This window comes from Bombina bombina, chromosome 2, assembly GCF_027579735.1.
Source record: "Bombina bombina isolate aBomBom1 chromosome 2, aBomBom1.pri, whole genome shotgun sequence".
Taxonomy (NCBI): domain Eukaryota; kingdom Metazoa; phylum Chordata; class Amphibia; order Anura; family Bombinatoridae; genus Bombina; species Bombina bombina.
This window is the reverse complement of record NC_069500.1, coordinates 700,135,302-700,141,620: the sequence shown is the minus strand read 5'-3', so window position 1 is coordinate 700,141,620 and position 6,319 is coordinate 700,135,302. Positions and strand designations below refer to the sequence as shown.

Genomic DNA, 6,319 nt, shown 5'->3' with positions numbered 1-6,319 from the left:
CTACAGCGTGTTATGTGCAATACAGTTAGCCTTTGTGTGTGTGAAATTTGTTCCACATACAATTGTAGTTAGTTATAGTGCATTATACAAGGGTCCCTCCGTACTGGTTACATTTGGGGCTGTGTCCCCTGCCTTATCTTAGGGTTATCCTTACTTTTTTTACTCTTGTAGTGTGACCTATATTTGGCAGTCTCACACAGATTTGATCTGCGTCGTTTTTAATAATGTAAGTTTATTTGTATGTATATATTTACGTTATTCACAGAATTTTAATTATTATTTAATAAAAACTTACATTATGCTTACGAGATAGTTTCCTTTCCTTCTGTACAGGGAGAGTCCACAGCTGCATTCTTACTTGTGGGAAATACTGAACCTGGCCACCAAGAGGAGGCAAAGACACCCTCAGCCAGAGGCTTAAATTACCTCCCACACTTCCCTCATCTCCCAGTCATTCTGCCAAGGGAACAAGGAACAGTAGGAGAAATATCAGGGTGAAAAAGGTGCCAGAAGAAAACAAGTTAAAATTTAGGGCCGCCCAACGGAGAACACAGGCGGGAGCTGTGGACTCTCCCTGTACAGAAGGAAAGGATATTAACTGGTAAGCATAATTTAAGTTTTCCTTCTTAATACAGGGAGAGTCCACAGCTGCATTCATTACCTGTAGGAAAATTATACCCAAGCTACAGAGGACACTGAATGCTAACGGGAGAGGGCAAAAAGAGAGGCGGCCCCATCTGAGGGCACCAACAGCCTGCAAACCCTTTCTCCCGAAGGCTGCTTCACCGAAGCAAAAAACTCAATAAAATTTTGAAGAATGTAAGGAAAGCCAAATAGTCCGCCCCCACCAAAAAGAACCCTAGAGGTCTCATCTTAGAGGCCCAAGAGGATTCCACTACTTGAAAAGACTGAGCTGTAAACCTCTGAGAAGGCTAGTGTACAGCTGAGTCATGACCCAAGCGGAAGATACTCCTCAACTAAAAAGATAAGAGCCCTCTGGACCGCTTCTCAGATAGATAATAAACAGAAGAAAAACTGTCTATTCCTACACAGCCTGAAGATAGATCCTTAAGGCACGACTCCATATCAAGTAGAAAACTTTCCTCTGCAAAGAAGGAATGGGAAATAAAAATGTACCCGAAAATGTCAGCTGAAAATGCGATATGACACAACCTTTAGGAGAAATCCTAATTAAGTCAGCAGAAACAGCCTATTATCGTGTAACACCCAACAAAGGAGGGACGCAACTGCAAGGTCGTAACTCAGGGACTTCTGCTGGCAGAAGTAAGAAAAACGACGTAGAAGAACTCTAAGAACAACCTAGAGACAACATCATGCATAGGTACAAAGGTAGCCCATGCAAGACTATAAGAGTAAAGTCCAAACCCCAAGAAGGAGCATCCGAACTACACACCTGCCTGACCACAGTCAAAGTTTTAGTAAAAACAGTACATCCATAACTCAACGAGCCTCTGGAGCCGGACAAAAATTCAGACAGGGTCAAAACTGTCCCAACAGGGGAACTTAGCTAAGAGGCCCCTTTTCCAGATCATCCTGGAGGAAAGAAAGAGTCCTGGCAGGCCCAATAGAGTGCCAGGACAACCACGTACTTCCCAGCCGAAGGGGGTCCTCTACACCTGAGATAGATGACAAGGGGACCAGCTACTCGCTTCAAGGAGCAAACCATAACCCTCTCAGAAAAAATGTCTTCAGCTAAGACTAAGAGACATCTCTCAACCCACTGCAGAGAAACAAAGATTCAAGGAAGAAAAAAGAAACCTTGTTCCAGCAGGTCCCTGCAACAAGGACAACTTCATGGAGGCCAAACCACGAAATCGGGAACCACTATTTATGCGGCCTCAACGGAGCAATCAGAATCACTGAGGCCTACCCCTGCTAGATTCGAGCCACTACTCAAGGCATGAGTGATATGGCAGAAAAAAAGGGAAAAAGGTAATGAACCTCCAAGGCACTGCTAATGGCATGCATTAGCTCTTCCTGAACCACGACCCATAATGGGGTAAACTGGAATAAAGACGGATGTCCAAAGATTCTCCTTCAGCATCCCCTTCCAGTTGCAATTCAGATAACAAGAGGTCGCTGACAGCGAGCCACAGTGGGCCTCTGCCCACCACCAAACTCAAGATGCTTCCCCCAACGTCTAGGGAGACTCTCTATCTCAGGAGATCGAAGCCAGCAAAATTAAGACCAACTAGATCCCTACATGGGACGAACCCAGTAGACTAGACCTCTAGAGCAGAAAAGATTTGCCTGAAGATCCAAAATATCAATGGGAGGAAAAAACCTCCGGAGATCCTGGTCCCCTTTAGGCAAGCCCTTACCAACTTGCCGAGGGCTGCAAATCTGCAAAGACAGATTCGAAATATCTCCACTGCAGAGCCTCAACCTACATCGAACCTCGGATGGGATGAGACCTGGCAAAAGGGATGAAGTCCAAAACGGGACCCTAAGACAAGTCATCACCCCCCAACACTGAGCTAGTGATGGACTGAAGATGGACTTAGGATCAGAACGAGATTACTGAGAGAGATGGTCTAAAAGAAACGGATAATACCCCCAGAGGAAGAAAAAAAGGAAAGATATGCTTCGACAGTGATCTGCTGTGCTTCCGAACAAAAACCAGGAAGAGAGAACTTATATTTTCCCCAAAAAGGAGGAGACAAATTAAGCTCTTCTTGAGTACCCAACAATCCACATAGGACAGGAGACCCCTCCTTAAACTGGACCCTGAAACAAACAGTGTAATGAAAATATTTTCACACTGCAAGGTACTCCAAAAGACACCCTGAAAAAAACAAAAAACTTCCCTCTCTCTGCTGAAAGAAGAGACAAAAAGGAGAAAAAACTGCCCCAGAAAGGCAGGACACGTAGCCTAGCTCCAGTCTCTAGGACCCCTGGAACCGATATGAATCAAACGCCCATTCAAGATAGAACCTAAAACAGGTCCTTTCTGTCATCAAGTTTAGATAGACCTGCTCAGCCTGAGCCAGAATAGCTAGAACCAACTCCTCTTGAGAAGAAGGAAAGAGTAGACTTAACCGACATATCTGTCAGTGCAACTCGAGCACTAAACCGAAAATTCTTAAATTCCAGCTTCTGCTAGAAGACTGCGAACAATCCATGACTTAATCTGACTAAAATGTCGAGGGAACCATCACCTCGAACTGAATCGAGTTGCTTCCATAGGAAAACTCCAGAATATTGACAACTGAAGTCGTCAGCTTCTAACATCCCATATGATGAAACATCTTCCAAAAAAAGAGTTTCTACAACAACTAAGAGCTCTTAAACAAAAAACTATCCTAACCGGATATAAAAGCGCACAAAAAGTGATAGCCAGGAAGGAATGTGCAAAAAAACAGGTCCTGCCTGTCTTACAACACAAACTCCCCTGTAGAGCTTTGAACTGGAATTCTAAAAATAAAAAAAAAATATTCAGACGATAAAGGAATAGGAACTCCATCCTTCCCCACTCATCTAATCAAGATCACTATCTAATTTAGAGTACAGAGATTCGACTGACGGATCAGTACTAGGAGTCTCTAACATTGCCAAAACTTATTTTAAAACTGTAGTATAGCTTCTGGCATTGAGTGAATAAAAGCAGGCAGCGAAACTCGTCAACGCTGATTGTTTAGGAGCTGTTAATCTCTGCATCTCCAGACTCTAACTTTCATCAATGCTCTCACTGAGAGGCTGACAAGACTACTTAAAACCCCCAGTCCAATCTTGAAGGGTAGCTACCCTTCCGAAGGAACTACTCCGAAAACTTCTGACACTTCTCTGCCAACCTCCTGTGACGAAAGGCAAAGAATGACTGGGGGGTGAGGGAAATGGGGGAGGTATTTAATCCTCTGGCTGTGGTGTCTTTGCCTCCTCCTGGTGGCCAGGTTCTGTATTTCCCAAAAGTAATGAATGCAGCTGTGGACTCTCCCTGTATTAAGAAGGAGTGTTATATATTTTACATACTCCTTTTCCTACTCTTTCACTATATTGGCCTCGAACGTGAGTGCTCTTATTGGTGCTTCTTTTTTTTTACCTTTGATTTAAATTTATTGACCAGAAACTGAGCACCCTCCACAATTCTCTTTTTGTGGGTATATTATAGGTATCCTGTACTACACACAACTTCATTAAATTTTGTATTATAACCTTGACTGATACTCAAATTTTCTTTAGGAGAATGATGAAATCTTCCATCTCTGTCCAAATACAAGAACTACATTTCAAAATCTATTTGGTGCAATCTTATGGTTGAAGATATGAGCCATATTTGGTGGACATGTAATAGATTACTCCATTTTGGGAAAATGTTGTTAAAAAAACAAACATTATGCTAGGTGGCAATATGCATCCAGACCCTCTTATCTGGCTCCTTAAAAAGAACAGTTTACCCAAAAAGTCTCTCCCCTTTAATTTGTTCCCAACAATCCATTCTGTTACATTGTTTACAAGTAGCTCCTTTATCCTTATTTCAGCATTTGAAATAGCTTATTTAGCCTGTGATATCCCCACCTATACTGAAAGTTTCTGGATTTAAGTCCAGGCTATTGACAGGCAATGTAAACACAACCAGCAGAAAAAAATTACAGTCCTGCTGGGATGTAGAAGAGATAACTAATGAAGTGATAATTTTCTATTGTTCTCTCTAAGTATTGGGCTTTGGTTTACAAACGGATATAAGATAAGGAATGATGCGCGTCGTGTACAAAAAAGTGATAAAATAATGAGATCTCATTTTACCTGCAAGCTCAACCTATTGTAATAGGCTGTGGTTTCGAAACACAAAACCAGCAATTTCATATACACAAATAAACCCGATTTTTTTTTTAACAAGTCTCCTAAAAAAATTCCTTATCGTTCAGCAATGCTTAAAATTGTGAGTAATAGTGCAAAAATTCTAATAGCCACCTCATGGAAAAAAGATAGTACCCCCGACGACTTAATGGTTGGACAAAATACATAACACTATTATTAGAGGAGTACTATTTCTTAACCCCTTCCCATCGTTAAGACGTTTCATGCCGTCCTAACTGCGCTGGGCTTTAGCATTCTGCTATACTGAAGCAGCTATGGCTTCCTAACTGTGATTGTGGGCTGGAGGGCAAGCCTAGCATCATAGGCACTCACCCAGACCAGATCCGATCATTGAAATCATGTGATCTCATGTCTGATCACGTGATTTTAATTTTTTACTTAAAAATAAAAACTTTTTATTTAAAACTATCTTTTATTTGGGAGACATACATTAAACAGAAATTTAACACAAGGCCATTGATTCATATGGTAAGAACAGGAATTGACAAATGTTTTATTACATACTCATATAGGTACCTTAATATTGTTAGTATGAATCAAGAAAAGAACAACCTTAAAATGTATTCTTTTGCATTCCTTTTATTATTGCAAATTGTGGTTTATAAATGGCTAATTGTACAGATTTAATATGTAACCCTTGTAACATTGGTTGTAATCTCCGTTGTTTATCAGGTTAGTGTCATTACTGTAATCTGTAATTTCATTGTTTGTTATTGTCTGCAATAGCCAATAAAAAAATCAATTAAATAGTTTATCTTTATTAAAGGGAAATAGAACAAGTTGTGATAGAGACAAAATATAATAATATGTACTTTAATTACTTTACCTGCAAATTTATACTGCAGTGCCTCACCAATAACCCTTTCTCTTAAGTTTCTGAATTGTAAATCTCTAACTCCCCCCACACATTTCCTTCTAATGGCTGTATCTATATCTATAGTTGTTTTAGTAGAATGCAAAAGTGCATAGGGGATTATCTGCTGGAGCATGCCTAGAAGCTGTGAACTCAGTTGAAATACAATACCTGTGTCTAAACACTGAATAAAGGGGGGTGGAGTTGGCTGCTCCAGGCAGCTTAGCCACTGTAATTCATTTTGCTTATTTTTGAAAATTATTTTTAAAATACTTGCCAGCAATTTTTTAAACATTTTTTAATGCAAACTATTTTTAATTAATTAGCCTTTTACGATGTGCACAGATCTCAACCTGTTTTATGCCCTTTAAACTAAATACTACACACATTAGCTGGTAAAAACAGATTGGAGAATAATGAAGAAAACAGGACTATTATATTAAGAAAACCAGGATAAATAGTTAACAGTGTGTAGCAGAAAGATCAGTTCAAAATGAATACTACACACTCCAAAATCAAGAGCATATGCAAACAATTTCATACATCCAAATATATTTACTTCTTATCACTTGAATAACAACAGAAGAATAGTAATGTGAATGTTACATACCTATATAAAATGTCACC

General features: G+C 40.0%; 1 protein-coding gene across 1 annotated transcript in view; it reads right to left on the bottom strand.

Annotated features, from left to right (window-relative positions):
• Window positions 1-6,319, bottom strand: part of INIP (INTS3 and NABP interacting protein) — a 60,717-nt gene that overhangs the window by 32,340 nt on the left and 22,058 nt on the right. The gene's annotated exons all lie outside the window — the stretch shown is intronic.